This window comes from Heterocephalus glaber, unplaced genomic scaffold, assembly GCF_053883595.1.
Source record: "Heterocephalus glaber isolate CG9 unplaced genomic scaffold, H.glaber_assembly_v1.0 deba00001532, whole genome shotgun sequence".
In the NCBI taxonomy this organism is placed as follows: domain Eukaryota; kingdom Metazoa; phylum Chordata; class Mammalia; order Rodentia; family Bathyergidae; genus Heterocephalus; species Heterocephalus glaber.
Window position 1 is genome coordinate 33,274,610 of NW_028258330.1, and position 11,659 is coordinate 33,286,268.

The window sequence follows — 11,659 nt, forward strand, 5'->3', positions numbered from 1 at the left end:
AGAAATACAGAAAAATGGTTTGAAAGTTTTCACTATAAACAAATGACAAATGTTTGAAAAGGCAGTTATGTTTAATCTCTTGCAAACATTATACAGTGTATACATATAGAAAAATATTACTTGATATGTCATTAAAATTTACAATTGTCATTTTTCTTTGGTCTTTGTATTTTTAATTAAAAATTTCTTAGTACATACAAAATGAACACATTTTTGTGGAGAGTTGGTGCATGTACATATAGCTCATTAATGCTTTTTATCTCTCTTTCCCCTTTTCTTCCTCCCCTTTCCCTTTGTCCCAAAATCAGTTTCTCAACTGCAAATGGTTTGCCTTCCTGGTTCCCATAACAAATCTTTTCTTTTTGCCCCTTTTTTGGCAGTGGAAAATGCTTCAGTATTTTAGTGAAAGAAAGCAATAAATAATAATGTGATAAAGAAGTTCAAAAGTAGACTGTAAACTTTGTTACATGATCAGGAAGTTCACAAAAGATTAATAGAAGAACAGAACAGTAATAATGAATTGTAAAAGTGGATTGAAAGCAGAAACCAAATGTAAAAAGACAACCTGCTTTGACTCTTTTCTCACTCCCTTGTTAATATTTCATTTAAAAAGTAAAAGCTACACTTGCCACTTGTACAATCCAAAATGGCTACATCATCAAAATCTAAAAAGGTATGATTTGGTTCATCCTTTAAACATACTTACAAACAAATGTAGAAAGATGACTTACATGTGAAAAATAAGGCCTTAGTAGAGTTGCACAATTTTATTTTCAGCATTTCTTGCCTTCATCTGCATATGCACTGATGTCTGTGAGATGTGAGGAGAGTGCCTATTGCTTAGTCCTCACAGAGTAGTTTGAGGGCTCCTGCCACCTACTGGCAGGATGGAGGCAGAGAGAAGGCTCCAGGCTGAGTCCCACCCCCTGGCCACTGCAGCCTTGCTGAGAGCAGCTCCCAACTCATAGCTTCTGGTCAGTCTCTGAAGAGAAGCTTCGCCAGTCCAGGTACAGGTTGAGGAAAAAGGAACCAGTGCGCAGGGAGTTTTATAGTGTTCTGATACAACTGTTCAGTCCCAACTTTATTAAAAGCTGATTTCTTGCTAGAAAAAGTACAGTTAAGGTCAGTCAACCCTAAAATATGACAACTCCTTGGAATTAAGTCGGCTTATTTTAAAATGATTGATGTAGAGATAGGTAAAGGATAATGCACATTGGTTGTGTCATGACAATTTTAGAAATGTAGTAAAATCCCTTTCTCAGTCACGGCTTATCATTTAAAAATTAAACAGTGATAATTACAATAAGTACATAATTTACAAAAGCTCTATTTTTTTTGTAGGTTTCAGAGAATCTTGGTTGTTTCAGATTGATGAGCTCTATTCCCCCTATCCTGCTTCCTGGCTTTCTGGTTCCTTTCCTCAGGGCAGCGATCACTCCACCCCGAGAAATGTCCTTCACAGCCCAGCTGGGAATTGGACAGGCTGAGGCTAATGACTCTGTTGCCAGCTTCCAGAGAAGAGGAACAAGATGACAAGACAATGACCAAATGTGAAACTTCCCCTCCCTCTTCTCCAAGGTCCCTTCAGTTAGACAAGTTGCACAAAGGGGCATTGCATACTGTCAGCCACGAGGACATCTGGGACATGAGAAACTCAACAGGCTCCCAGCACGGTCCTGTGAGCAAACCCAGCAGCACTAACAACAGCCAGGACTTGCTCCACAAAGCAACCAAGAAGTAGGGCAGAAAGTCCTCTATTGGGCATTTGTTTGGCAAGAAGGAAAAGGGCCAGGCTGGACAAACTGTTAAAGAACCACTGGGACAAGCCAGTGTTTCAGAGGCAGAAAACTCATCTCAAGATGCCTTGGGAATTAGCAAATTCAAAGACAAGCTGAAAAAAATTGTAAATTAAAAAAAAAACACAACAACAACAAAAATAACACAAGTAGGGGCCATGGATTTAGCTCAGTGGCACCTTGCCTCCCTTGAAAGCACAAGGACCTGAGTTACAAAACAAAAACAAAAAAAACATAAAAACATGAGTTTCTGGAGGAATCCCTGAGTCAAGGCTTACCATTTGCACAGTGGGATGGGCCAACGCTGGTTGTAAGGCTGGAGTTCTGTGTTGGGATGCAGGCCTAGTATGTGGCTGGCTGCAGAGCAAATGTGAAAAGAGGGGCCCTCACTTCAGTCCTGTCAAACACAGAGATCCAGCGTGAGATTGGCACCAGCAATGCCCTGAACAGACTGAAACTGTGGCTGGCCATCCAGGAGATCATGTCACTAACCAGCCCATCCACCCAGCCCACACTGAGAACACCACTTGGCACCTGCATATGGGGACATGAACCAAGAGTGGATCGGCAATGAGTTGTTGCCCACCCTGGGCCTCCCTCAATACCACAGCTACTTCATGGACTGCCTTGTGGATGCCCAGATGCTGGACCACCTGTCCAAGAAAGACCTGTGGGGACAGCTGAAAATGGTTGACAGTTGTCACAGAAACAGTTTCCACAGAAACAGTTTCCAGTGTGGAATTATGTGTCTGTGAGGGTTCAATTATGATTGGAAAGAACTGGAAAGAAGAAGAGAAGAAACTCAGAATGAAATAAAAGATGTGCTTTTTGGAGCAATGATCAGATGATTTTCTGGATTTCATCCATTTGCCTTAAAGAATATGCAAACAATCTTATAGAGAGTGGTGTTCACGTTGCACTTCTGGCCTTAGATGAAACTTTCAACTTCAATGCAGTGCCACTGTCATTCCATATCCCAACAGAGAATACACAGGCTCGAGCTCTATGGGAAAGAGAGTTTAACAACTTTTTAGTCATGGGAACTGACAGAAGGTGTGATGACAAAAGCTTTAGGAGAGCACCTTCATGGAGAAAGAAGTTTAGACCAAAGGGCATTCATGGCCTGCCGGCTGGGTCAGCAGAGATACTCCCTACGAACATTACATGTCTTCCTTCTCTATGCAGCCAAAGAAGATGCAGATGGATGGCAGTGTAGCAGGAACACAGAGGTTGGATTCTGCAACAGTCAGGTCTTACTCCTTCTAAAGCCTCCTGTTGTTTACTCACACTATTTCTACAGATGTTTATTCAGAATTTTGAATTCAAAAGACTGCATTTTCAAATACAATGAAATCTCTAATCTATTAATATATTTAGTATGGACCCTAAGATATTTTATTACAGTTTTTAATTACTGAAACATTCATGAATACAATAGAGAAAATATTTTAGAATTTAACGTTCCTTATATTTATGTAAACTTATGACTCTTCATTAAAATACTTAGTTTTTCATGTACATCCAGGCTATAAATATCCTCTTGAGTCATTTCCTGTTCTTATACCTGAAAGACCCTAGTTAGCAAGACAGGCTCCATATTGCTGCTTGACCCACCTGCCTGCCTTTTAGATGAACTCAGAAGGAGGAAGCTTAGAAACCTCCTCCCCTTAGAGGGTCTCCTAGAAACCACAATTAATCAACTATTGTTTCACAAATATTCTAACAGCAGGACGCTCCACTTCTGTACCTTTTGCTTGCTTTACTAGTTCTACCCCATAGGGGGGCCTAGAAACTGTTGGCCTCAAAGGTGTATAAAACATGTTTGTCTCCCCTCAGTCGAGGTTCAAGTCCGATGCTCGGGTAGGGTCCCAGCCGGTAATAAACTCCTGTGTGGATTTAATATCGGTCTCTTGTTGGTTCTCTCTCACTGGATACAACAATACCTGATTTTAGTCTTGCAAATAGAGCAATGTAATTCTTATATGTATAAATCCTGTGAATGAATATTTTCCCTTTAAATTGTTTATACTTTTGGTTCCGCATCTAAAATAACCAATGTGGTATTTAGCAATCAATTTTTTATTTATTTCACTTAAAATTATGTCCTCAAGGTGCATCCATTTTTCTAAAATTACACGTTTATCTTTATCAATGAATAGTGCTTCATTGTGTATATATACCACATTATCTTTTTAGACTCATCTTTTGATAGGCATAGGCAGCCTCCAAAATTTACCTATTCTGATTTGTGCTGCTATAAACAAAAGTATGTATGTATCTTTGCCATATGATGTCATTAACTCATTTGGGAAGATATCCAATAAGAGAAGAATTGAGTCATATGAAATTTCTTATCTTTAGTTTTTATTTTTTGGACTCTCCATACTGATTTCCACAGTGGTTATACTAGTTTACATTCCCAGCAAAAAGTTAGGAGGGTTTCTTTTTCTGACTAGCTCACTAGTATTTGTGGCTTTTGAGTTGATGGTCATAGTCATGCTTTCTGGAGTAAAACAAAATCTGTTTTTTTTCATTTGCAGTTCTCTAATGACCAAAGATGCTTCACATTTTCATGTACTGATTGTCCATGTGTACTTTTCCTTCTGAGAAGGGCCTGTTCATACCAATTGCCTATTACTGGATTGGGTCTTTTATTTTGAGAGTACTGAAGTGTTCATGGTTTTGTGTATTCCAGATATAAATCTTCCATCTGAGGAAGAGCTGGCAATGTATTTTTTCCCATTCTGTAAGCTGTTTCTTCACTCATTTGGGTGTTTACATTGCTGCACAAAAGTATTTTAATTTAATATAATTCCATTTATTGATGGCTTTTGTAATTTTTTGCACAAATGGAATTCTGTTTAAATACTCCTTTTCGATGGTTATGGCTTTAAGTTTTACCAAATTTATCTTCCAAGAGATTTAGTGTTTCTGTTTTAATATTCAGATCTGATGTGTTTTGATCTAATGTTAGTACAGGATGAGGAATATGGGTCTATATTTAATCTTTGGACACAGGTAACCACTTTTTTCAGCACCATTTGAGAAAGAGGCTGTTTTTTCTACAGCACAGGAGTTTGGTCCTTTTCACAAAGATTATATGACTGAATGTGGCTGAAGTGTTTTCTGCCTTCTCTATTCTGTTCTATTGGCCCTCATGTTTGTTTTTCTGTCAATGCCGTGCTGTTTTTTCATTATGCTCAGTAATGTAATTCAAAATCTGGGTTTGTGATGTCCCCTGCTTTGCTCTTATTGCCCAGGATTGGTTTGCTCTTCTAGTTTCCTTCTGGTTCCATGTAATTTTTACAGTTTTTCTTGCTAGTTCTGGGTTAAAAAGTCATTAGTTTTTTTATTGCAATTCCATGAAATTTATATATCAATTTTGAAAGCATGGTCATTTTGACAATGTCTTCCTTTCTCTAATGTCCTTTTCAATTTTTATTTTCACAGTTGTATTTTTTTCATTATAGTGGTCTTCCACTTTGGTTAAGATAATTTTGAAGTACAAGTTCATGAATATTTCTGCTTGCAAATAATTCAGTTCACAAACAAAAGTTTTCGACAGAATTTTGTTCCCATTTGTAAACTCTGCATCTGGTGATAAACATGACCAAAGCCATCTTATCCACATTAACACAACTGCAGACATCTTCTCCAAGATCATAAAACAATTTAAGTTCACAAACCCTAGTGCCACTATATTTCATTTGTGAAGCTACTTTGAAAGGGATTTTATTTCTTCATATGTTCATTGTGGGTACCTAAGAACTCAATTACTTTTTATATGTTGATTTTATATCTTGCCATTTTGTGGCAATTGTTTATTAGTTCTAGAGGTCTTTTGCTGACATTGGGGTCTTTTGTCTAAAGGATTGTGTCATTAGTGAAGAAGGATAGTATGAGATCTTTCTTTCCTATGCATATTCCTATTTTTTCTTGCCCTTGACTGATTGCTCTTGCTAAGGTTTCAAATACTGCATTGACCAGGAGTGGTAATATTCAAGCTCTAGTTTTCTTGCTGATTTTAGAGAAAAAGCTTTCAGATTTCCTATGTAGTGTAATGTTAGCCATGAGTTTGCCATAAATGACTTTTTAAAATTTGAGATAACATTGGTCCATACCTATTTCCATCAGGATTTTTTTTTTTTAATCATGAACAGATGTTGGATTCCATCAAGACCTTTTCTGGATCTATTGAGATGATCATGTAACTTTTATCCTTGCTTCCTTTTAGGGGTGTGTAACATATATTGATTTATATATACTGAACCATCCTTGCATTCCTGAAATAAAACCAAATTGGCTGTGTTATATGATATTTTTAATTACTTGAAAAAATATAAATTCTATTTGATGCAGCTATATCTCTCCTGGGTAAATTCATGAAAAAAATAAACAGTAAAGTATAGTGGTATACATATTTATATGTTGAGCTGAATAAACAAACTAAATACCTGTTAACAGAAGAAAGGATAAAAATGAGGTATAGAGACACAACACAATGTTATTCAGCCATAAAGAAAAATGAAATCATGACATTTGCAGGAACTTAGAATTAGATACCATCATACTAGATGAAATACACCAGACTCAGAAATTTTTAAATACCCTAAATTTTCCTTATAAAAGCAATTAAAAATAAATAATGTAGAGATAAAAGTAAACCAGAAGTAGATGTGTGAAGATAAGGAAGGGGATCAGAGGGATGGGAAGTAAAGTGAAAAGTTTAGGATGAAGGAATAAAATATGTTATACTTATGTGACAATTTAACATAATTAATCTTATTATTCTTTATAAAAATATACATATCTAAAAAGGACAATAAAATGATAAGCTGCTTGGTGTTGAAGAAAATACATTTGAAAATAATTGTGAAAAAAGCTATGTCACCTACTGCCACAAAAATTTTATTTCATTCTAATTTGAACTTTATTCCTTTAGGAATCATCATCAGAATATTTACTTTTTTACAAAATCTCATATTAACATCCATACAAATCATAGTCTCTGGTGATTAATGCCCAGGTATCATATGGTTAACATTCATAGATAATATCTCTGAAAGTGATCCTCGAAGAGCAGTCATATAGGCTCTGGACAAAACCTGGCTAAACAGATGTCTCAGAAGTACTTTTTAAAGGAAATATGCATAAATTTTAAAAAGGGATGCCAATTTTAAATATGAAGAGAACTTAGCATTTCATGTGGAGGCCAAGATCTTATCTCACAAACTATGTAAGCTGCTAGTTCATGTTGATTTTATCACCATGGTTATGATAAGATTCTAGAAGGTTCATGCAACTCAGTTAAAATAATCTGAATAAATAATTATTTGGATAGGAAACACAAAGTAAAATAAAAGCCATGTAGCTACAAAAATAATGTGATCAAAGAGGATGAACCTGGAAGTCTGGATGAAGGAATTTTACAAAACAAGCTATGAAAACAATAGGAGACATGGAGAGACTACAGTCTCCTGCTCTGCAGCCTCTACAGCATACTCTTAATGTCCCTGTTACTTAGGCTGTAGAGGAAGGGATTCAGCATAGGGGTGACCACAGTGTACAACATCGAGGCCACTGCACTGTTTCTGGGAGGCTGTGATAGAGCTGAGTTAAGGTTCACTCCAGTGGCTGTTCCATAAAAGAACCAAACCACTGAGAAGTGGTACCCACAGGTAGAGAAGGCTTTATATTTCCCTCCTGATGATGAGACTTTCAGAATGGAGGAATAAATTTTATAGTATGAGAAAAAAGATCCCCTGGAGAGGAAAAAAGGCAGAGATAGTACCAAAAAATACTTGACCAATAGATATTTGCTAATGGTATCAGAACAGGTAAGATTAAGAATTTGAGAAGGTTCACAGAAGAAATTTGCAATTTCCACATACTTGAAATAGACAAAGTGTAAAGCAATAAAATTTCGTGGCTGTGAATATAAAAAGCTAAATAAAAGGATACCAAAACCAAGAAGGCATATAGGTGAGGATTCATGATGACATGGTATTGCAGAGTGTGACAGATGGCCACAAACTGGTCATAGGACATCACCATCAGGAGCATGTCATCCATGCATCCAGAAATGACAAAGAGATATCTGTGTGAGGCAGATTTCATAGGAGATGATGCTGCTGTCAGTTTGGGCGTCCACAATCAACCTGGGGACTGTGGTGGAGATGAAACATACATCAGCCAGGAATAGGTTGGAAAGGAAAAAGTATATGGGTGTGTGGAGGTGGGAGTCACAGATGATGATCATAATGATGAGGAGGTTCCTGAGCACTGTGATCAGGTACATGGACAGGAAGAGTCCAAAGATGACAGGCTGAAGGTCTGAATCCTCTGAGAGTCCCATGAGATGAAATTCTAAGACACATGTTACATTTTTTGCTTGTGCATTGCCTGGGCAGCTTTAAAACATAGAAGGTTGAAAAAGAAAAGAAACAGCCACTGATGCTCATGCAATGGTCCAATGTGATTTGACTATAGTTGTTTAATACTGTGTAAGAGTTAAGCTTCATATGAACACTAAATTAAAGTTAGTTCTTAGTAATCAGTGAACACTGTTATATCTATTTATCTCCAAGTTTTCCAACTTTGTGGTGTTTCATGAGAAGCTTTGTTTGGTAATGATGTCTTAAATTTTGTTTGTACTTTCAAATTTATTCATTACACAATTTCTAACCTCATCTATGATAGACTTCAAATTTTGGTAAATCCAGTTAATTTGTATGCACATAACTAATCTCTTCATTGACCACATGTGTGGCATTCATGTTAATTACACCTGTGACTAATTAAACGATGGTCAAATGTTTAGAAACACATTTGAAATATTATTATTTTCTGCATGTTTATTTGTATCAAACCTATGCAACCTCTGTAAAATAACATAGTAATCCAGATAGTACTGTTTTCCTTCTGTGCCACACAGGGAATGGTCTGGAAATATAATAACATCATTGATTTTCTGATATTAAACCTTATGTATGGTTGGTTTTAGCACCAAGAAAGAAACCAGAACCCAAGTCTGAGTCTTAATCTTCTTAAGAAATTCAATAGACATTCATGTCACCATTTTCTTTCTATATGGATTGCAATGCTCTCACCTCAGCTACTTGCAGGCAAGTTGTGTTTATTATGTACTGTGATACATGATGCTTTAGTTGGGAAAATTAAAAAGAGAGAAGTATAAAAATAATTTCAATGCACCTGAACATACTCTGTATCTATAAAATGGAGACAATACTTACCTGCACAAGGTGTTAGTACAAAAAGTATTTTTTAAAAGAATTTAAATTGTTTAAAAAAGTAGATCTCAGTCTCCCTTATGAAGGTCCCTGGCATAGGATGAAAAACATTTTTCTTTCTCTGAGTATTTGCATGTGAAGTTCTTGGTGGTTGTTCCATACATCAGGGTTGAGAAACAGTACTTGTGCATATATTCTTGCAGTTAGAAAATGATCCATTATTATCTATAAATATTGACACCAAGACCCATTACTCATATTTTTTTTTTTTTGGTATCAGAAATTGAACTTGGGACATTGCCCTTGCACGGCAGGCAGTGGAACCACTAAGCTAAATCCTCAGCCATTACTCATATTTTTAACAGAAATATTTAGTAATTGGTTTCCCATACCAAATATTTGAAAGAAGTTTGACTAATCCACTATAAAATCTGACATTTTACTTTGTCATGATGAAGGTATGCTCCTTCATACATGATCATAACCATTGTTCAAATAAATGAATATAGTGGGTGTTTAAATGACAAAACATATGTCAGTATTGACTGTGCATGCACAAGTGACTTCTTTGAGGTTGACCTATAATCAACACAAAGCGAATCTAAGTTTTCTGCAAGATAATAATATCCAACCATGAAAGGTACTACATTACTCTGACAAGTTTTCAGTTTTTCTCTGAAGTACCTACATCGATTTCAAATGCTCTAACTAATCCACCTGAAGGAGAAATAACATTTAATTTATTAAATTAAATTCCTTTATTAAAGGAAATTACTTAATTAGCTAGTGCCTGTTACAACAATTTTTTCAAAATCCTTTTGCCTCTCTATATGGCGGAAATGAATATACCCATCTAATATGTGGAGAAGCCATGGTTATTTGGATTCCACCAATTGGGTTTTTTTTGTATTAAATTCCTTTATTGGTACATTGTAGGTGTACAACACAATTACATTTCTCATTGGGAATTGTACCTTTACATAATGCATCTTGGTTCTTATTTTTTTCCCCATTCCTAGCCCTTCCTTCACGCCCTCCACCCTTCCCTATTTACAAAGACATTTTTTCCATTTTTTCCATTTCTCACTATTTTTCCTTTCCCTTCTTTCCTTTCCCCTGCCCCTCCCACTACCCCTCCCCTTTTGGACCTTTTCTTCCTATTTTACATTATGGATTATTCATTCTAATCATTGGTACATTTTAGGTATACAATATAATGACATTCATCATTGGACATTTGCACCTTTACATAGTCTCTCTTGGTTCTTATTTTTCACCCTTGCCCAGCCCTCCCTTCAACCCCTCCAGTCCTCCCTATTGACAAAGATTTTGTTCCTATTATGCCATTTTCTCATATTAATCCCATTCTCTTCTATCCTTTCCCCTAGCCCTCCCACTTCCTTTCCTTTGCCCCTTTTCTTCCTATTTCACATTAGCTATTATATATTTAGTCCTTATTTACACTTTCAGTTTCTCACACCAGAGAAACTATTCGGTATTTACACATGCGTGTCCTATTTATTTCACTTAAGAGTATCACCTCAGTGTGCATCCACTTAGCTGTAAATGTCTCTAATTTCTCATTTTTTATGGCTGAGTAGTACTCCATTTTATTAAAAAAAAACACATTTTCTTTATCCAGTCTCCAGTTGATGGGCATTTGGGCTGTTTCCAAGTTTTAGCTATTATAAACTGCACTGCTATGAACATGGGTGCACATATATCACTGTGGTATGATTCTTTTAATTCTTTGGGCAAGATCCCCAGCAGTGGAATAGCGGGGTCAAATGGGACTTCCAGTCCTAGTTCTTTTTGGTAACTCCATACTAATTTCCACAGTGCTTGCACCGGTCTACACTCCCACCAGCAGTGGAGCAGGGTTCCTCTTTCCCCACAGCCCCGCCAGCATTGGTTATTGCTTGATTTTATGATAGCAGCCATTCTTTCTGGAGTGAAGTGGAATCTCAGTGTTGTCTTCATTTGCATCTCTCAAATGACCAATGATGTTGAATATTTTTTCATGTATTTAGTTGCTATTTCTACTTCTTTGTCTGAGAAATGTCTGCTCATTTCAGATGTCCATTTTCAGATTGGGTCTTTAAATTTGGGAGGTCTGATCTTTTTAAGATCTTTATAGATTCGAGATAGTAGACCTTTGTCTGAGGAAGAGCAGGTGAATATTTTTGCCCACATTGTGGGTTGTCTCTTCATACTGATAGTGGTTTCTCTTGCTGTGCAGAAGCCTTTTAATAACAAGAGATCCCATTTGTTGATTGTGCTAGTGCATGGGCAACTGAGGTTTTGTTCATAAAATCTTTTCCTACACTGATGTCTTCAAGGGTTCTACCCAACCTCTGTTCCAACTGGTTCAGAGTTTCTATTTTAATATTTAGATCTTTAATCCATTTTGATTTTAGTTTAGTGCATGGTGAGAGATACAGGTCTAGCTTTAATCTTTGGCAAGTTGAAGCCCAATTTTTCCAGCACCATTTCTTAAAGAGGCTATCTTTCCTCCAGTGAGGGTGTTTGGCTCCTTTGTCAAAGATGAGATGGTTGAGTGTGTCTGGCATTGTTTCTGCATCTTCTAATCTGTTTCACTGGTCCTCAAGTCTG

The 11,659-nt window shown here is 36.6% G+C and overlaps 1 pseudogene; it reads left to right on the top strand.

The window, feature by feature from the left end:
* The first annotated feature begins 646 nt into the window (after positions 1 to 646).
* LOC101715928 (liprin-alpha-1 pseudogene) lies at positions 647 to 3,062 on the top strand (annotated as a pseudogene).
* The last annotated feature ends 8,597 nt before the right edge of the window (positions 3,063 to 11,659 follow it).